Raw genomic sequence first — 22,979 nt, forward strand, 5'->3', positions numbered from 1 at the left:
CTTGCAGCATGTGTAACTTAATCCACGATATACGTGAAGAACGAATGACGGATATTTTTTTCTGAGGTAAAGTTAGGCTTCTGTCTCAATTACATTTCAAATTGCCATAATGGGCGTGCTAATGTTGTTTTCATCGGCGTCTCAGCATAATGACAGAGAAACGGGCTCCTATGCATCGCTAATGTTAGCATACGTCCATGTGAGCTAACGTTACGTTACTTTGCACGAACATGCATAACTTTGTTCAACTGTCATGAATATATGAAATGTCCATTGACATCAAGTAACGTTACAATTTAGCCAAGCATAGATGAATCTTACCTGTCCAGGAGAAAATTAGCAACGTTGGCGTCTGTGTTTTCAGCCGCCTCCATCTTTCAAAAGCATCTCCTATACAAATTCTGGTTTTATTTCGGACTTTGTCACGACGAATTTCTGAATTATAACGAGGTCTTTTTGATTTAGTAACGTTAGACATTTTTATCCGACTAGAGTTTGGGTAGGTTAGAGCAAAGCTGGCAACCCGGATCCCGAAACACTACTGACTTTGTGATTGGTCGATAGGTGGAGGGAGGCGCGTCAGGCCAAAACACAAAATGACAACATCAACATCAGTTGAGGGCTGCAAGTCCACTTTTTAAATGACAATATCCTAGCCGGACTACTGTTGTCAGTGATATAAGTATTTGAAATGAACATGATTTCTTAATGTCTAGTGACACATCAGGGCCATTTTATGATTAATTGAAATAGATTTCTTACATACAGCTCCTTTAAGTTATACCTTAAGAGTCTTTTTAGCACGCTAAGAGACAACGTTATCGGGAAACCCAGCCCTAGTACTTAACCCTCTTATGACCTTAGTTTCCTGTTTGCACTCAGTGGTATTGTCTGTCTCTGTCTTTGTATTTCTTTCTAATCCTATAACCCTTCCTGCTGTAAGAAGGGGATCAGAGGCTCACCTTCACTTCTGCCTGCTTCTGTTTCTGTTTCCAGATATCGCTCATCTCGAAACTGTCAATGGCTGCAGCTCTGTTGTGTGACTCCTTGTTAAATTTTTGTACCAAGAGGTACAAATACGCATTCATGACCTGATAGAAACAAAATTTTGGTAATCACATTACAATAAAGTATGCAGATTTGAATTAGCAGATGAAATGATAAATTAAATGATCCATGACCTGACTTACTTGAAATTATAGTTCACCCTAAAATGAAAATTAAGTAATCATTCTCTCACTCTGGTGTTGTTACAATGTTGCATGGGTAGTAACGAAGTAAATTTACTGTTTTTTTGTGACAAATTGCACTTTTAAGAGTAGATTTGAATGTGGCTACTTTTACTTTAACTCGAGTACATTACTGTAACATCTCAGGACTGAAGAAAGCGTACTACGAAGGATATTCATAAAAAAAATAAAAACTCATCGATCTAAAACTTTTGACCAGTAGTGTGTGTATATATATATATATATATATATATATATATATATATATATATATATATATATATTTATATTTATTTTTTCTCCTTTTGTGGTGCATAAAAGAAAGAAGGGTATACGACATTAGAACAACACCAGAGTGAGTAAATGATTAGGCCTACTTGCTTTTTCATTTTAGGGTGAAATGATGAAATGATGTGGCAATACGATTTGGTTTTACGAGTAAACATTTAGTTTTGACAGACAGTTATTAATAGAATGTACTGTTAGCTTGGGCCAAGTCTAACCTCACTTTCCAGTTCCATTGTAGGTACAGTGCGATGAATGTCAGCATAGAACAGCTTGAAAGGTCCGATTTTGGAAACGAGTATGTATACCTTTTTCCCATTCCAAGCCTCTTTCACACCTGTAAAAGGGAAACAATACAGGTATGTATTCTCTTCTTAACATTATATTGCATACAGTGAAAGGACAGCCAAAACAGTCCAACAAATCCATGTACCATATGACCAGAATTAGATAAATATTAAGTCTGCTATTTAAAACAAATAAAGAACAAAGAAGAATGATTATTTAGCGACAACAGCGGGAAACTTTGTATATTTGTCTTTGTAACTTTGTATAAATATCTATTCCGATTTGATTTATAAACGCGCACATCAACCCGATCTCGTGTTTAGTGTTCATGTAAAAAATAATACATTTAGATTCATCAATCGGAATGAATTCAGTCTGATTGAAACAAAAGTTGTGCAACATATCCAGTCTCTGCAGAGATAACAGTTATGTCTTTCCAGCTCTTAACGCTGCATGTGCTCTTGGATGTTTAGTTACATGGTGGGCTAATGTAGAAAAAAATAACTTGAGGTCATTCTGGGATGAATATATTCTGTAAATCCTGCTTTGTTGTTATTAAGGGAACTCATTAGGGCTGCACGATATGAGGAAAAGCTGCAATGTGCGATGACGATATGACTTGCGATAAATATTCAAATGTGATATTGTGTATATGTGTTATGCCTGGTTCACACGAGATGATTTTAAAATTGCCGGCCGATTTTCCAAACCTGAGAGACCCCACACACTGCGATAAAAAATCAGGGGTCTAACAGTTTTGGTCGTACAGTGTATAGTGCGCAGCCACACGGCAAAAACCTCACACACACGAACCGATTTGACTCCCTAGCGTTCCCAGGTCAGACGGGAAATCTCGCAAAATCCCTCGAGATCAAACTTGACTTCAGAGTAAACAATCATGGCGGATGAAGAGATGCAGTGGCGATAGTTTGTAGTTTGTTTTTAACCGAAAAAAAAAAAACGTTATCAAACGTTATCAACTGTGCTTTGACACAATCTTTATTGTTAAAAGCACTATATAAATAAAGGTGACTTGACTAAGTTCATGTCGATCCAGTGAGCATTGTTTTCGCATGTGATGCACGCACGTTTGTTTAAATCTGTTCATCAAATAACGTTAATGTATTAACCAGCATTTATGACCGATAAAAAATGCATTTGTTACAGTATATTTTAATATTTATTACAGTAGGTAATAAAAACACAACGGCTCATGTTAGCTCTGGTCCAATGAAAAAATATTAACAGATAGAACTCAGGACATTTTTGTAAAATATACCTCATTGTCATGTTCTAGACTTGTTATATTCAGCTTTAAATAAAAAAAATACCCCCTTAATATTGTGGCAGTTTTTTCTCTGTGGTATCGAAAATGGTATTGAATATCGATATTTTTTAAGGTATCGTATCGAAGTTAGAAATTCTAGTATCATGACAACACTAGTCTGGGCTGTTGTCGGAGCATTGACCGGGGAGTAGGGATGGGTATCGTTAAGGTTTTAAAGGTATTATTACCGATACTGCTTATCAATCCGGTACTTTAAAGGTATTCTTAACGGTTGTTTTTGTTTTATATATATATACTGATATATACTTCATATATCAGGGTCCGTACGGGTGCTTGAAATCCTTGAAAATGCTTGAAATTTGATGTTGTGTTTTCAAGGTTTGAAAAGTGCTTACATTTTGGATAAAATGCTTGAAAATACTTGAAATTGTAACTGTATTTCTTTCACAACAAATAGCCTACCTATCTGACTGAACAAGCGCATTTGATAGACATTCGTAGCGCCCAATAAACGGCTCCGGGCATTCGTAAACCACGCCTCAAATACGAGAAAATGAACATGTGGTTCCCAGACCACGTCCCAAATGAGACTAGGTCTGACGTTAGCCAGGCTAGAAAATCACTTATCTGGGAAGCAATATTTTTAACATTAATATAATGAAAAGTATTATTCATAGGCATTATCTACTTAGTGATACATTTTGAAAAGTAAAACTTTTTGATTTGCTTAAATATCTGATCCTTCTGCTATTATGAAACACAAATTTGGCTGTTTCTAGCCTTATCTCTTTTAATGTGATAAAAACACGAAATAATAATTTTGACTATATTGGTATGTAATTTACGGTGGTGTAAGCTGTCATTTGTGGAATACTAAACACATACATGTTTCTATTACTGTGCCTGATGCCTGGACAGACATCTCATCTGAAGAGCTGAGTGGAGATGGAGGATGGCCAGCAGGAGGAGACGGTGCAGTGGAGCTGAGTGGAGATGGAGGATGGCCAGCAGGAGGAGACGGTGCAGTGGAGCTGAGTGGAGATGGAGGATGGCCATGAGGAGGAGATGTTGCTGTGGAACTGAGTGGAGATGGAGGATGGCCAGCAGGAGGAGACGGTGCAGTGGAGCTGAGTGGTGCTGGAGGATGGCCATGAGGAGGAGATGTTGCTGTGGAACTGAGTGGAGATGGAGGATGGCCAGCAGGAGGAGACGGTGCAGTGGAACTGAGTGGAGATGGAGGATGGCCAGCAGGAGGAGACGGTGCAGTGGAGCTGAGTCAAGTCAAGTCAAGTCATCTTCATTTATATATTTATATTAGAATGGGTTCTATAGTTATGTGCGTTAGAATATACGCAGGTTTGGAATTCCCTACAAGCCAAGCCTAAACAAAATACTTGTCTTTCCTTATAAATTTTGATAAGGAATTTTATTTTATTTGTTGCTTTGGGGTAGGACCGCGAGACGAATTTTCCCGACAACGCCTTATCTGTAGAGTGGTAGTGGGATCCTCCATAGGGAGAGACTAGTTGGCACTTCAGCACTGCGTTGTCATCGGTCCAGGTGAAGGTCCTTCATCAGATCTGGATACGGCCTGGATCCGGCAGGCTGCAGGAAAACCTCGGGATAAACACAGACACTAAAATTAGCGTAGATGCCATTCTTCTTATGATGTAACGAGTACATCAGGATTTTTGGGAAGTGTTCCCGGTTCCGGCTGACCTAATCTATGCAGCCTAACATTGAATTATAGAAGTCTATAATGTATTATGTGAAAGCTAGGTCAAAGAGATGTGTCTTTAATCTGGCTTTGAACTGACAGAGTGTGTCTGCTTCCCGGACAATGGTAGGAAGACTGTTCCAGAGTTTTGGTGCTAAATAGGAAAAGGATCTACCGCCAGCAGTGGATTTTGATATTCTAGGTATAATCAACTGGCCGGAATTTTGAGATCGTAATAGACGTGACGGACTATAATGCGTTAAGAGCTCGCTCAAGTACTGCGGAGCTAAACCATTCAGTGCTTTGTAAGTAATCAGCAATATTTTAAAATTTATGCGATGTTTAATAGGGAGCCAGTGCAGTTTTGACAGAACTGGGCTAATATGGTCATACTTCCTGGTTCTGGTAAGAACTCGAGCTGCTGCGTTTTGGACCAGCTGTAGTTTGTTTATTAAGCGTGCAGGGCAACCACCCAGCAGAGCATTACAATAATCTAGCCTTGAGGTCATGAACGCATGAACTAATTGTTCCGCATTTGTCAATGAGAGCATATGACGTAATTTAGATATATTTTTAAGATGGAAAAATGCAGTTTTACAGATACTAGACACGTGACTTTCAAATGAAAGATTGGTATCAAAGAGCACACCCAGGTTCCTAACCAACGACGAAGACTTAACAGAGCAGCCATCAAGTGTTAGACAGTATTCTAGATTATTACGTGAGGAAGTTTTTTGTCCAATAATTAGAAACTCTGTTTTTTCAGAATTTAGAAGTAGGAAATTACAAGTCATCCAATTTTTTATATCCGCTATGCATTCCGTTAATTTTGTGAATTGATAAGTTTCGTTAGGTTTTGAAGAAATATAGAGCTGAGTATCGTCAGCATAACAGTGAAAGCTAATTCCATGTTTCCTAATGATATCTCCTAATGGTAGCATGTACAGAGTGAACAGCAGCGGTCGTAGTACTGAGCCTTGTGGTACGCCATACTGAACTTGTGATCGATGAGACATCTCTTCATTTACTGCTACAAACTGATAACGGTCAGATAAGTATGATTTAAACCATGCTAGTGCATTTCCACTAATGCCAATATAATGTTCTAATCTATTTAAAAGAACGTTGTGGTCGATGGTGTCAAATGCAGCGCTAAGATCGAGTAACACTAATAGAGAGATACAACCACGATCGGATGATAAGAGCAAATCATTTGTGACTCTAACGAGAGCTGTTTCGGTACTATGGTACGGTCTAAATCCGGACTGGAAATCCTCGCAGATATCATTTCTTTCAAGAAAGGAACACAGTTGTGAGGATACTGCCTTTTCTAATATCTTTGACAGAAAAGGTAGATTCGAGATCGGCCTGTAATTGACTAATTCTGAAGGATCAAGTTGCGTTTTTTTAACAAGCGGTTTAATCAAAGCCAGCTTAAAGTTTTTTGGTACGTATCCTAGAGACAAAGACGAATTAATGATATTAAGAAGAGGATCTATGACCTCTGGAAGTATTTCTTTCAGTAGCTTAGTCGGTATAGGGTCTAACATACATGTTGTAGATCTAGATGATTTAATGAGTTTAGTAAATTCTTCCTCTCCTATAGCAACGAATGAATCAAATTTTTCCTCAGGGAGACTACAATGCACTGCCTGATGCGATACTGTAGTAGACGGTTGCATAGTTATAATTTTGTCCCTGATATTATCAATCTTATAAGTGAAGAAGTTCATAAAGTCATTACTGCTGTGTTGCTTGGAAACTTCGGTGCTTGAAGCTTTATTTTTCGTTAGTTTAGCCACCGTTTCAAATAAATACCTAGGATTATGTTTATTTTCTTCTAATAGGGTTGAAAAATAAGCAGATCTAGCAGCTTTTAAAGCCTCTCTGTAAGTAATTGAGCTCTCTTTCCATGAAATGCGAAATACCTCTAGTTTTGTTTTCTTCCAGTTGCGCTCCATTTTTCTGGCTGCTCTCTTAAGGGCCCGAGTGTGCTCGTTGTACCACGGCGTTGGACTATTTTCTTTAATCTTCTTTAAGCGCAACGGAGCAACTGTGTCTAAAGTGCTGGAAAAGAGAGAGTTAAACGTTTCTGTTGTAATATCTAGTTCTTCTAAGCTATCTGAGATGCTGAGATGATGAAACTGATTAGGAAGGTTATTAATAAAGCAATCTTTAGTAGCAGAAGTGATAGGTCTCACATATTTGAAACACGGAGTCGGCTTTGCAGCCTTGGCTAAATGCAAATTACACGAGACTAGATAATGATCTGAGATGTCATCGCTCTGCTGCAGAATTTCAACGGCATCCACATCTATTCCGTGTGATAATATTAGATCTAGAGTATGATTACGACGATGAGTAGGTCCTGACACGTGTTGTCTAACTCCAATTGAATTTACAATGTCTTTAAATGCCAATCCCAATGCATCTTTTTCATTATCGATGTGTATATTAAAATCACCAACAATTAGTACTTTATCTGCAGTCAATATTAATTCTGATAGAAAGTCCGCAAATTCTTTGATAAAGTCTGTATGGTGCCCTGGTGGCCTGTATACAGTAGCCAGCACAAATCTCAAACGTGATTTATCGTTTACACTATATATTTTTACATTAAGCACCAATGCTTCAAAAGAATTATATTTAAAACTTGATTTCTTAGTGGTTTTGAAACTATTACTATAGATTACAGCAACACCACCCCCTTTGCGTTTCAGACGAGGCTCATGTTTATAACAGTAATCTTGCGGGGTTGATTCATTTAAAGTAATGTAATCGTTTGGTTTTAGCCAGGTTTCTGTCAAACACAGCACATCTAGGTTATTATCTGAAATCATATCATTAACAATGAGTGCTTTTGAAGTAAGCGATCGAATATTCAGCAACCCAAGCTTTAGCATTTGCTCATCTGTATTATAGCTGTTTTTTATTTGTTGAACATCAATTAAATTTTTAACCTTAGTTGGGTTTAAACGTTTTTTGGATTTCCAAATTCGGGGAACAGACACAGTCTCTATATGATGATAGCTAGGTGAAAGAGGCTCTATGTGATGGGATTTATCTGACCTTGGTGACGAGTGGTGCTGGAGGATGGCCATGAGGAGGAGATGTTGCTGTGGAACTGAGTGGAGATGGAGGATGGCCAGCAGGAGGAGATGTTGCTGTGGAGCTGAGTGGAGCTGGAGGATGGCCATGAGGAGGAGATGTTGCTGTGGAACTGAGTGGAGATGGAGGATGGCCATGAGGAGGAGATGTTGCTGTGGAACTGAGTGGAGATGGAGGATGGCCAGCAGGAGGAGACGGTGCAGTGGAGCTGAGTGGTGCTGGAGGATGGCCATGAGGAGGAGATGTTGCTGTGGAACTGAGTGGAGATGGAGGATGGCCATGAGGAGGAGACGGTGCAGTGGAGCTGAGTGGAGCTGGAGGATGGCCATGAGGAGGAGACGGTGCAGTGGAGCTGAGTGGAGATGGAGGATGGCCAGCAGGAGGAGATGTTGCGGTGGAACTGAGTGGAGATGGAGGATGGCCAGCAGGAGGAGACGGTGCAGTGGAGCTGAGTGGAGATGGAGGATGGCCAGCAGGAGGAGACGGTGCAGTGGAGCTGAGTGGAGCTGGAGGATGGCCATGAGGAGGAGATGCTGCTGTGGAACTGAGTGGAGATGGAGGATGGCCAGCAGGAGGAGACGGTGCAGTGGAGCTGAGTGGTGCTGGAGGATGGCCATGAGGAGGAGATGTTGCTGTGGAACTGAGTGGAGATGGAGGATGGCCATGAGGAGGAGACGGTGCAGTGGAGCTGAGTGGAGCTGGAGGATGGCCATGAGGAGGAGACGGTGCAGTGGAGCTGAGTGGAGATGGAGGATGGCCAGCAGGAGGAGATGTTGCTGTGGAACTGAGTGGAGATGGAGGATGGCCAGCAGGAGGAGACGGTGCAGTGGAGCTGAGTGAAGCTGGAGGATGGCCATGAGGAGGAGATGTTGCTGTGTAACTGAGTTGAGATGGAGGATGGCCAGCAGGAGGAGACGGTGCTGTGGAACTGAGTGGAGATGGAGGATGGCCATGAGGAGGAGACGGTGCAGTGGAGCTGAGTGGAGCTGGAGGATGGCCATGAGGAGGAGATGTTGCTGTGGAACTGAGTGGAGCTGGAGGATGGCCATGAGGAGGAGACGGTGCAGTGGAGCTGAGTGGAGCTGGAGGATGGCCATGAGGAGGAGACGGTGCAGTGGAGCTGAGTGGAGCTGGAGGATGGCCAGCAGGAGGAGACGGTGCAGTGGAGCTGAGTGGAGATGGAGGATGGCCAGCAGGAGGAGACGGTGCTGTGGAACTGAGTGGAGATGGAGGATGGCCATGAGGAGGAGATGTTGCTGTGGAACTGAGTGGAGATGGAGGATGGCCAGCAGGAGGAGATGTTGCTGTGGAACTGAGTGGAGATGGAGGATGGCCAGCAGGAGGAGACGGTGCAGTGGAGCTGAGTGGAGATGGAGGATGGCCAGCAGGAGGAGATGGTGCAGTGGAGCTGAGTGGAGATGGAGGATGGCCATGAGGAGGAGACGGTGCAGTGGAGCTGAGTGGAGATGGAGGATGGCCATGAGGAGGAGACGGTGCAGTGGAGCTGAGTGGAGATGGAGGATGGCCATGAGGAGGAGATGTTGCTGTGGAACTGAGTGGAGATGGAGGATGGCCAGCATGAGGAGATGGTGCAGTGGAGCTGAGTGGAGATGGAGGATGGCCAGCAGGAGGAGACGGTGCAGTGGAGCTGAGTGGAGATGGAGGATGGCCATGAGGAGGAGACGGTGCAGTGGAGCTGAGTGGAGATGGAGGATGGCCATGAGGAGGAGATGTTGCTGTGGAACTGAGTGGAGATGGAGGATGGCCAGCAGGAGGAGACGGTGCAGTGGAGCTGAGTGGAGATGGAGGATGGCCAGCAGGAGGAGACGGTGCAGTGGAACTGAGTGGAGATGGAGGATGGCCAGCAGGAGGAGACGGTGCAGTGGAGCTGAGTGGAGATGGAGGATGGCCAGCAGGAGGAGACGGTGCAGTGGAACTGAGTGGAGCTGGAGGATGGCCATGAGGAGGAGGTGTTGCTGTGGAAGTGAGTGGAGATGGAGGATGGCCAGCAGGAGGAGACGGTGCAGTGGAGCTGAGTGAAGCTGGAGGATGGCCATGAGGAGGAGATGTTGCTGTGGAACTGAGTGGAGATGGAGGATGGCCAGCAGGAGGAGACGGTGCAGTGGAGCTGAGTGAAGCTGGAGGATGGCCATGAGGAGGAGATGTTGCTGTGTAACTGAGTGGAGATGGAGGATGGCCAGCAGGAGGAGACGGTGCTGTGGAACTGAGTGGAGATGGAGGATGGCCATGAGGAGGAGACGGTGCAGTGGAGCTGAGTGGAGCTGGAGGATGGCCATGAGGAGGAGATGTTGCTGTGGAACTGAGTGGAGCTGGAGGATGGCCATGAGGAGGAGACGGTGCAGTGGAGCTGAGTGGAGCTGGAGGATGGCCATGAGGAGGAGACGGTGCAGTGGAGCTGAGTGGAGCTGGAGGATGGCCAGCAGGAGGAGACGGTGCAGTGGAGCTGAGTGGAGATGGAGGATGGCCAGCAGGAGGAGACGGTGCTGTGGAACTGAGTGGAGATGGAGGATGGCCATGAGGAGGAGATGTTGCTGTGGAACTGAGTGGAGATGGAGGATGGCCAGCAGGAGGAGACGGTGCAGTGGAGCTGAGTGGAGATGGAGGATGGCCAGCAGGAGGAGACGGTGCAGTGGAGCTGAGTGGAGATGGAGGATGGCCATGAGGAGGAGACGGTGCAGTGGAGCTGAGTGGAGCTGGAGGATGGCCATGAGGAGGAGACGGTGCAGTGGAGCTGAGTGGAGCTGGAGGATGGCCAGCAGGAGGAGACGGTGCAGTGGAGCTGAGTGGAGCTGGAGGATGGCCAGCAGGAGGAGACGGTGCAGTGGAGCTGAGTGGAGATGGAGGATGGCCATGAGGAGGAGATGTTGCTGTGGAACTGAGTGGAGATGGAGGATGGCCAGCAGGAGGAGACGTTTTCTGGAGCTTGTGAGGCACTTTTGGGGTCTCTTCACAATGGGCCCTCAAATGGTCGGTGTTAATTTTTGGTACCTTGACACCCCTCTCATCCTCAAGGTCAGCGCTCTTTCCCACCAGTGCTGTAATAGTGAAGGGACCCAGGTAGTTTGCCTCCAATTTCCCACCTTTTCGCTGCTGACTTCTTACATTTTGTCTCCAAACTTTGTCTCCCACTTTAAAGTGGTTGGTGGATGGAGACAATTTTTGTTTTACTTTTTTTTGTGAAGTTTTGATGTTTACCTCAGCCTCACGCAAAACTTCACTAATCCTTACTGCTGATTCTGTCACTTGCTCCACAGTCATCGTTTCTTCCACACTTTTTTTGATCTAAAAACAATTTCAAAATCACTCCGACAAAATATCTTCATTTGATAAACATGAAAAAATGTATGAGTTTTTTAACATTACATTATCATTTTGATGAATAATAACTTTAATTTTCAGTTACCTTGTATTGCTCTGGAATCTCACAAGGGTAACGAGCTTCTCTCCCAAACATAAAAAAAAAAGGTGAGAATTTGGTCGTCATTTGTTTTTTTGTTCGAAGTCCGAACATGACGGCGTCAAGATGTTTGTCTCAGTCCATTGGTTGGTCCTGGCAAAGCTTGCAAAGGGCTCTGTTGCCACAAAAAAACATTGAATATAATATAGCTTGAATATAATATAGCTTCTGTTTTTTTTTTTTGTTTTTTTTTTAACTATCACACCCTGCAATTAGATATTAATTTTCGCCTTCCCCCTTGTTACACAGACAGTAGAGTATGGCGATAGAAATAAACTGTCAAGGAATGCATACATTTATAGAATTTATACTGGAAATGCAATGTTTGTTTGGTAAGATTTTGGCTAAAGATATCTGCCAAACATAAATGCAATATCATATATAAACAGGCACCTTTGAATTGTGGCATTCATCCTTTCCACAAGCCCATTTGTTTGTGGATGATAGGGTGCACACAAGGAGCGCTTGATATTAAGTGTTCTGCACACATGTTTGTTCAGCTAGAAATGTGAAAGAAACGTATTGACATTTACAGGCAAAAGCACATTGTAGTTGTTATAGGTGATAAAAAGCCATGTTCTATGGACATGTCATGTTTACATAAAACTTACCTTATTCACAAACTCTTTACCCTGGTCAGTTAGGACCCTCTTAGGGGCTTCAAACTGATGGACAAATTTTATTAAGCATTCGGTGACCTCTTTGGCAGTTTTGGAGCGCAAAGGGTAAGCTTGTGGCCACTTTGTGAGGTAATTAATGATGACACAAATATACTGATTACCATCACCTGTCAATGACAGTTTGCCAATGAGGTCCATGCCCACCAGCTCAAAGGACTGTTTAACCTAGAGTTAATAAAAAAAATGTTATTTACCTGTGTCTTGTTTTGTTCCTCAGTTAGGGTGTACATTTATTGCCCCCAGTTTCAATTATATTTGTACAGCCTCGTTTCAATATCTGTTATATAAAATAATTTGTACCTCAATAGGTGTGTAGTCAGTCCCCTGTTTTAGAGAGGATCTATTGGCTTGGCATTGTTCACACTGCCCCACCTTTTCAAAGCAGATAGAAGTGTTAGCCTAACAAAACATTTGAATTTGCTGAATTGGAAATTATTAAAATTATTAAATTATCAATTGGCTTATAAATAGAGTGTTAAAATAAACACAGAAAAACTGCAGTAAAAAAAAAGGTTTTGTCATAGTTAACATAAACAAAAAATTTCTCCACTGAATCAGCAAATGTGTTATTACCCATTTGTCAATGTCCTGTGACATGCCAGGCTAATAAAATCTGCAGGAGACTGCGTCTCTTGTTTTATTTTGCCCAGTATGTGTTTCATGATTCCTGTCCTGTGTTTCCCTTGTCTTGTGTGCCCTTTTGTTATTTCCTGTTCTGTGCCATGTTTTGTAGTCCTTTGTATTTTTTCATATTGATTAGTCTCCCCAGGTGTTTCCAATTAACCACACCCCCTTGTTATCTTGTTTAGCTTGTTTGTCCCTGTGTATTTATAGCCCCTGTGTTTCACGTGTTACTTTGTCAGTTGTTGTACATGTATGGGTGCTTCTAGTTCGGTCCTGCTCGTGGTTTTGTTTCTTTGTCCTTCGTGTTCTTTATTATATGTACTACATGTTTCTCTATTAAAATCTTGCAAATAGATCCTCGGTGGGTTCCGTATATAGTATAATTGGCCATCTATGACAAAAGAAAGAGTTGTTCATATATGTTAGAATAGAATAGGTGTTATTATACTGTATATATTTTTGATTTTGATTGATAGTGGAACTTTTTTTATGTTGGAATGTGATTAATAATGTTATCTGTTTTAAACCCTCAAAAAATGTAAAAACGTAATCACCTTGTGTGTGGTTATTTTTGACGGATATATATTTTTAAGTAGGCTATTAATAAAATTATATTTATTTTGGAATGAATATAATCATTCGTTTGTTAGACCTAGAGAATGAATGTAATCAGAAACAAATCAACAAAATACTCTGTCTCTCTCTCTCTCTCTGTGTGTGTGTGTGTGTGTGTGTGTGTGTGTGTGTGTGTGTGTGTGTGTGTGTGTGTGTGTGTGTGTGAGAAAAGCCTAGGACGGTCATCATGGTACTTTAACTCGTCATCACGGTACTTTACCTCGATGCCGTGGATAAGGATTCAAATAATTTAGCTAATAAATATGAACGTGGATATTGCATATGCATACAGTATCTGTAAATAAACATTCACATGATTGGGAAACTTGGAACTTTTAACACAACTGCAGTAACCTACTGAATTTGATTAAAAAAATATTTTGTTGTGTATTAGAAGTAACACTAGTAAAATTATGAATTATTTATTATAGCTTAAATCGGTTATTCTGTTCTATTAAATAATTTAACTAAATCCTGATAACGTGGTGTGTATGAGCTGTAGGCTAAGTTATAAAGTGTACGGTATGCCTAACGTTATATTGAATTGGTGAAACATTTTATGATATATCAATTACAATAAATATATATACAAATCACATCACATTACAAGTAAAAAAAATTCAATATAAAAAATATATATTTTACCTTCAATCTCAAAGTTGTGCGCTTTTTTGTGCAGTGTGTTTTTTTCGGTCTTGCCCAACCCATCAGGGTATGTCCCATGGGACTTGTAGGAAAAAATGTCATCGTAGATCCCAGGATCCATTGGAAAATGTGTTAATTAAGCGTGAAAACAGGTACCGTTAGCTATGCCTGGAATGAATTAGCGCGCACGATTTTCACAAGTGCACATCCCCCCTTAGATGAATTCGACATTCAGCCAATTTCTAAGTAAAACTATATATGTATATTTTTAATTATTCGTAAATTAATATATAAGCGTATATTATATTAATTATTAAAATATATTTTAAAAATAAATCAAATAAAAAATAATAATACTAATATAATAAATATAATATAAAACCAATTTCCAAGTAAAACCGTATTTTTTAATTATTATTATTATATTTATTATATTAATATAATATTATTAATATAATATATCATAAAACTAATTCCTAAGTAAAACTATATAGCCTACATATATTGTAATTATTATTAGATTATTATATGAATTATTATGAAAATATTTTAAAATAAAAAATACATTGCATATTAAAAAATATATATATAATCATAAAATTATTAAATACATTTTATTTGGATGTAGTAACATGTACAGTATACACTCACACAAAATGAGTTACAATCAACTGATTTCACCAGTCCGTATTTTAATGCTGTGAAAATCCGACTCCCGCTGGAAAACCCATCTTGATGAAGATACAATCAAATGCTTTTGTCACCACACAATCACTAAACCAAGATGTGACAGGGGCAGTAGTGTGGTGAGAGTCTATGAAATAGTTATAAAATAACTATTAATTTATTTAAAAAAATGTCTAAGTTTTTTTTTTTTTTTTACATTCTTAGCTTTAAGTGTCAATTGTCACTAATAGTTTGTTTTATTTCTATTTTTAAGATGCATTTAAGCAAAAAAACAAACAAACAAAAAGATCATATATGTACAGTAGCATGTATCTGATGAACTCTTAAAGCCTATCTTCGTGGAAAAAAAAGGTTAAATATTATTATTTTTAAAGACATTCATGTGCAATGGGGAGAATATTTTCCTATGAACCACAGCGTGTTTAACACAAACGATAAGTTTGGTTAAATTAAGTGAAATTAACAGTTTTGTTTTGATAGCTGGTAACGTTATTCCTTCGTCGAAGTTTATATAGTTTGAATCGATCTGCCATGTTTTTTTGTTTTTGTCTCGGGCTCGGGCTCGGGCAGAGAATCTAAGCTCTAGTTCTGTTGCCAGTAATGACTCACGTGTGCCACGCGCTGGTGCATGCGCAAATAACAGCCTTCTACAATCTCCTCAGACGCAGATTGAATCACTGCTGCTAGTGCTAAACAATGCTGCCTGCGGGTAAAATCGCTTTTAATTCATAGAAATTCCGCTGCTATTTTGTATAAATTAGGAGGGTTACCTTTCTAAATTAGGAGGGTAGCTTTTTTAGTACCCAAAATGTCCTTAATCTTTTCTCACGTAACGGGATGTTCGCTGTCTAGGTAACGTAGGGGAACTCCCTCTGCCAACGCCCCAAGTTCAGTCAGGCAAATTAAGAAAGATCACGGCTTTAGTCAACATGTAGGCCTATTTTAAAATAATTGTAGATTGGACTTGGATTACGTTACTGAATACTTTTTTTATGAAGTAATTTGTAACTGTAACGAAATACATTTTTAAAGTAACCCTCCCAAGCCTGGTCATTTTTATGTTTTATATTTTACTGGAGGACCAGGTCATGTAGGCCTACTTTCGGCTTAGCCGAAGATTCAAATGTTCATTTATATCTTACCTTAATGCGATTTTGTAGGCTAGTGTATTCTTTTTATTATGCACATAAATGGACCATGGTAAATATAGTCAGGGGGCCAATTCTGAAAAGGGCTTCCGTTAAGACTTTTGCGGACATGTTTTGGTACAAGCTGTCACCCTATTTTTTTAGTTAGAAGACACCCATAGGTAAGATATTAGGGTGGTTGTCAAGCTGAATTTTTTTTTGTGTGACTTGTACAAGCAATTTCAGGCCAATTTTTTGGTTTCCTGCTCAACACGACATGCCAACAGTAAATGTTGAATATCTCCACAACCACAAGGACCATATTCATAAAAATGGTATCAAATGAAAGCCAACACTCATGGGATGTCTGCTGAAGTGTCAGAATGAACATTTATTGTACAGTGTTAGAGACAACAGAACTAGAACATGAAAAAAACTATCTCCGCCTAATAAGAACCAGTTTTCAAAGTGAATATCAGCTTGGAAACATAACCTAGTATCCCAAAACCTCTATCAATCAGTACCCATATCTATGGGAATGAGTCAAGCCAAGTTTAAAGCTTGTAGGGAGAGACAGTGCAATGCTGCACAAGTTATAATACTTTAATGTCAAGGCGGAAATTTAGAACTGTAGATGATGGTCTATGGTGCTATTTGACTTAAAGGGATACTTCACCTCTGGGAAGATGAATGTGTATTTAAAATAGGTCATTTAAGTAGAAGAAATGTGGAGAAATTTTTTAATTTGGAGCTTTCTAGACTGAGAAAAGCCAGAAAATGTATTTTTGGCTTATGTGGATGAAAGACAACAACTCCCAGAATGCACTTGCTTCGCTGCCTTAGGAGGCCACGCCTACCGGTTAGAGAGCACAGTTGAAAACAACAAGGCTAGCCTAAGTAAGTGATGAGTTTGCGAGGGATTTAGAGACCCAAAATGTCCGGGATTCGGCTTTTGCGTTCTACAGTCGCCATTCATCATGTTTACTGTGGCGAGCAGGACAAGGCTGACGGCCGCGGGAGAACGGCGCGAGGCCGGTGGCTTCATTACTGAGACGCGCCGGGTCTCGCATCTCTCTCACGGAGGAGCGGGAATTTTCTTGGCAATGGTAAAACGCACATCAACTGATCACTTGTTTAGCGTTCATGTAAACACTACAGTCAGATTCACCGATCGGAATTAATTCAGTTAGATTGAAACGAGAGGTGTGCATGTAAACAATGAATGGCGACCGCAGAACGCAAAAGCCGAATCCCGGACAAGTCCGGGAAAAGGAAGATGGTAACCCCTACTTACTCAGCTTTCTCCTATTATTCAGCTTTCTCCGCAGAACAAGAGCATGCTAGCTTAGCTTCCAAAGAAAGACGGCTGATACTGTGTACATTCTGAGTGAGATCCCACCCTCTATGGGTTGAACACATACGGAACAACGCCATCTACTGGCTGTAGTCTTTAGCCTCTGGACAGAAAATCCTCCGATGACGCAAAATGACGATTTTTGCGTCATCGGAGGATTTTTTCCAGACAAAAAATACATAAATCTCTCCTCTCAGGGGGATATGAGGGGGGAAAGCATGGTAATTCGAAAATACTACAGGTTTTCTACTAATACAAAGCTTAATGCTAAATCCTGAAGTAACCCTTTAATTAGTGTACTAGGTTGTAACACAAATTATATTACATTCACATATCACTATAGTTACTAATTCCATCCCAACAAAACTGCTCTCTCACTTCTTTAGGGTTAGGGGTTAGTAACTAGTAGTAATAACTATGTAATAGTCGTATGGCAAAGGTATGTTTTTCCCCATCAAAGCAGTGGCTCTCAGGTTGGCAGAGGTTGGCTCTCAGGTTGTCAGTCTCATCCCTTTGATCTTGACAAATGAAACATTGTTTCCAATCAATATCTCTTCCTATTTGTTTTTCTTTGGACGCTAGGCTTACAGCTTCCTCTGGATCCATGTTATCTCATCTGAAGGCAAATACATTTTTCACTACACTAGTCTGATTGGTTTCTGAGTGGATCACTACAATGTCCTCTGACATAAGCTGAGGGCTTTGCTATCTAACAAACTTATTAACGCTTTTAGCTATAGCAGACTGTAAAATAGGCTGCTGTGCAGCAAATAAATTAAAAACAATATTTCCATTACACATCTGCACAAAACTTAATTTACCTATTAGTAAGTATGCTAGTAATTATGAAAGTAAATTAGCCTAGCTAGACACTCACCTAAAGGATTATTAGGAACACCTGTTCAATTTCTTATTAATGCAATTATCTAATCAACCATTCACATGGCAGTTGCTTCAATGCATTTAGGGGTGTGGTCCTGGTCAAGACAATCTCCTGAACTCCAAACTGAATGTCAGAATGGGAAAGAAAGGTGATTTAAGCAATTTTGAGCGTGGCATGGTTGTTGGTGCCAGACGGGCCGGTCTGAGTATTTCACAATCTGCTCAGTTACTGGGATTTTCACGCACAACCATTTCTAGGGTTTACAAAGAATGGTGTGAAAAGGGAAAAATATCCAGTATGCGGCAGTCCTGTGGGCGAAATGCCTTGTTGATGCTAGAGGTCAGAGGAGGATGGGCCGACTGATTCAAGCTGATAGAAGAGCAACTTTGACTGAAATAACCACTCGTTACAACCGAGGTATGCAGCAAAGCATTTGTGAAGCCACAACACGCACAACCTTGAGGCGGATGGGCTACAACAGCAGAAGACCCCACCAGGTACCACTCATCTCCACTACAAATAGGAAAAAGATGCTACAATTTGCACGAGCTCACCAAAATTGGACAGTTTAAGACTGGAAAAATGTTGCCTGGTCTGATGAGTCTCGATTTCTGTTGAGACATTCAGATGGTAGAGTCAGAATTTGGCGTAAACAGAATGAGAACATGGATCCATCATGCCACTGTGCAGGCTGGTGGTGGTGGTGTAATGGTGTGGGGGATGTTTTCTTGGCACACTTTAGGCCCCTTAGTGCCAATTGGGCATCGTTTAAATGCCACGGCCTACCTGAGCATTGTTTCTGACCATGTCCATCCCTTTATGACCACCATGTACCCATCCTCTGATGGCTACTTCCAGCAGGATAATGCACCATGTCACAAAGCTCGAATCATTTCAAATTGGTTTCTTGAACAATGAGTTCACTGTACTAAAATGGCCCCCACAGTCACCAGATCTCAACCCAATAGAGCATCTTTGGGATGTGGTGGAACGGGAGCTTCGTGCCCTGGATGTGCATCCCACAAATCTCCATCAACTGCAAGATGCTATCCTATCAATATGGGCCAACATTTCTAAAGAATAAGGGTGTCACGATTTCGATTTTAAATCGAAATCGATCGAAATTAATGCTCAATCTCGATTATCGAATCAAAAAATGGAATCGTCGATGCTGCCACGCCCCCATGTCACGGCAGCTCGGCTTGCCTGTAATAGGTAAAACTCCTTTTCTCGAGAATATTGAGCCTTTATTTTAAAACACATTGCAGCTGCACAGCGAGAACATCATATCTCGTCTGAGCGAGCTGATTGTCTGTGCTGCGGCAACTGCACGAACCTATGGCGAGTTAGCAGTGGCGTACGGTCCAATGGGAGCGCATGGCGCCCTGCCAACCTCGAGCGCGCCAATTTGGACGTGGCTGGAGAGTATAATTCACAAAAAACTCGCCAAAGGATTTTAGGTTTAAATCGACTGAAGCGAAGTACCTGATATGAGCGAAATAGCACGGCAAGGCAAAGCAGTACTCGTTCCCTTATCTCTAAGGGAACCGAGGTTACGCAAGTAACCAAGTAGCCTACGTTCCCTTACGAGAACGTTCTCTCGTACTGCGTTGCAAACGCTGTGGGAACCCAATTTAAAACGGCGTGCTATTCGCCTGTGACTGCTCTGAGGAGTCCAGGGAGCCCCGGGCCTATAATAGCCAGGTAATAGGTTATATTGTTTAAGTTTCCAATTGACTGAAGATAGTTATTGTTACATTATGTTGTTAATAAACGTTTTAAATTTGACAATGTAGTGTGTGGTATTGCGAACAAAGGTCAGATATTATTATATTGCATAAAAGTCTTAAAATGGCATAGCTTGTGCTTTCAATTTATTTATTTTTAAATCGAGAATCGAATCGAACCGTGACTTTAGAATCGAAAATGTAATCGAATCGAGGATTTGGAGAATCGTGACACCCTTACTAAAGAATGCTTTCAGCACCTTGTTGAATCAATGCCACGTAGAATTAAGGCAGATCAGAAGGCGAAAGGGGGTCAAACACAGTATTAGTATGGTGTTCCTAATAATCCTTTAGGTGAGTGTATGTCTGGTAAGTATATAGCTAGTTGGAAAACAGTTTAGCTTACCTGTTTCTGGCAACATTTGATGGTAGAATATTGAGGTAAATGTTTGTGTTGACAAATAGATCAAGTTAATCTGTTGTGTGATTGTGTGATTCACTCCTTTATAAAGTTTTGTTCAGACTGTACTGTTGACACCTGCTGTGATCATCTTCTCTGGATCTGCTGCCTCAATCTACTGCCAAATCACAGCTGCGCTGACACAACAGTGCCCCTTGTGGTGTGATACTCTTGTGGTATTTATTGATTATTATTTTTTAATGATCATGCTTGCACATAAGTTGGATTATATTGCACATTTGCCCAAAATTACAATAGGTAACATGGAAGAAAATGGAAGCACTTTGGGGAAAAAAATCCGCTTTTACCACTTTTAAGAATATAGTGTTAAAATGGACAAAAAAACATTTTCTAAGCTGACAACCTGGCTAGAACACATGTTGAGGGGATAAATATTAATACTGGATAGGTTGTATACTTGTACCAAAAAGTGTCCGACAAAGTTTTAATATCAGTTTTGGCCCCCTGACTAATATATTTACACAGGATTTCAACCCTATTTGAATATATTATAAAACTCAGTTGAATATAAAAAGTCCAGTGCGAATGTAACTCCCGCTCTTCATCGGCAGCTGTCAGTCACTGTTGCTAGGCGACAAGAACAATCGTCCGTAGGCTAGACCGGTCCGAGCACTTCAGATGCGCCCTTTGAAATGGGACGGAGCTGTAGTTAGCAACAATTTGTTAATATCGTGACAATAAGCCTACATTTTGTTAGTTTAATTTTCAAAATAACCAGTGGTGGTGGTATGTAAGGAACTACATCGTTAATACTCGAAGTGATTTTCCCACACAGGACAGCAACACTACAAAATTATGTTATTTTACAATATGATGCATTGTTTTACAATAAACTACACTAAAGTATATAGTTTAAATGTATCAACCTTGAAAATATTCAGAAGTAAAATGCAACATATGCAGTAATATAAAAGCAGAACCATCATAAAAACCCTGACAAGGCTTTTTCCTCCAGAATTCCTTTACATTTACTCTTGATACCTTAAGTACATTAGAGTATGCGAGATCATTTTGCTTAACTAAGGTTAGAAAAATATGACTAGTAGTTTTTCCCCAATGCGGTATTAGTGGTTAAAGTACTTTAGTGTAATAAAGTATCTCAACATTTATTCCATGAGTCAGCCCTGCAAACCTGTTGGTAGACGTGGATAGTGTAAATAAGCACTCAAACCACTGATCTATATAATGACTGGATAGCTCATCACGTTCTAAACTGCCAGTAGGCAGTGAAGCCATCGGAAGTGTTCGAGCGGCCATCTTACGATTCCCTAATCATATAGAATTCGTCATTCTATATAGATCAGTGACTCAAACACTCTGGAGAGCATCCCAGATGATGTCCCACCAGCAGGAGGCCTTACCAGGGTCTCTATACATACAACCGGCGTAGCGTCATAGAACGTCTCTGAAAAGGTTCACGCCCACTTTTAGGGGAAAACAATCCGGCGAGCGCCATACACAGTAACGGATTTAGGACCCGTACTAACCCTTACAAACATGTAATTTGTATTTAAACATTTTTTTTCACACCGTAGGCTACCCCTATTATGTATTTGTATTTAATTATTTTTTTCCACACAGTTTATTTTATTTTAAATACATTTCCATGTATTTATGCCCATCTCTGCCTGTCATCATCATCAATATCTTGCTGTTATGGAAATATCATGGATTACGGATGATGCTATCGAAAGCTAAATCAGGCTAGTTGTATGGCTGGACAGAAAAGTGCACTCAGTAGCTACTCTAAATATAAAGACACAATATTATACATTTAAAGATGTTTACTTCTTAAAACCGTAGTAAAATCATTCACTGGATACCTGGGGCCTCATGTACAAAGACTTGCGTTGAATTCATACTAAAACATTGCGTAAGGACAAAGCTGTAAATGTGCGTACGCACAAAAAAATCCAGATGTATGAATCTCTGCGTACGAAGGATCCCACGCATATTCTCTTTGTACATCCCAATTAACGTAAATTTGAGCGCACATGCACGAGCACAACGCCCCACCCAGTCTCCTCCCTTAATTAAACCAATTTAAATATGGTAATGAGTCCACTTTGGCAAAAGAAAACAGTAAGAAAATGACGGCAAGAAATGAAACTTTACAGAAAGTGAATTGGAAGTGCTACTATCGGAGGTAGAAACGAAAAAAAAAAAAATTGGAAAAGTTTGGAACTTTGTCCTCCGGAATTAATAACAAAAGGAAAAAAATATGAGTGGGAGAGTTTGGCTGATGCCGTCAATGCGGTGGGATCGTCGTACTGTAGAGTAGACTGAGTACAGTTGAGACACTTTTTGCGTTTTGATTTTTCACACAAAAATAGACATTGAAAAGAAGTGAATTTCCACATGACATGCCACATGATTACATTAGCTTGTAGACTAAGATGTTATCAATCAATAATACCCACAAGTAGTTTTTATTTTAAATATAAGGTGCTTTTTGTCTCAACTTTGTCTCAACTGTACCCATGTAGTACACTTGAGACAGTGCATGGTACAGTTGAGAGACCCATTTCTAATGTCGTGAAGGTAACTAACCATTCATGGTAAATGTAAATATAAAAAATAAAGACAAATAGAAAAGAAAATAACAACTGGGCAACATTTTTGTTTATTCATCCATTTATATGCATTCATTTTATTTAAATTAGCACTGGTTAAAATGTATAAAGCAGGAACAAGATATGTAGAATCACACATATCAAATTGTATTTTCATTTGCGTCCTATACTGGCTACATGATTGCTGGCT

Source organism: Scardinius erythrophthalmus, assembly GCF_964197995.2.
Source record: "Scardinius erythrophthalmus genome assembly, chromosome: 19".
NCBI classification, from domain to species: Eukaryota; Metazoa; Chordata; class Actinopteri; order Cypriniformes; family Leuciscidae; genus Scardinius; species Scardinius erythrophthalmus.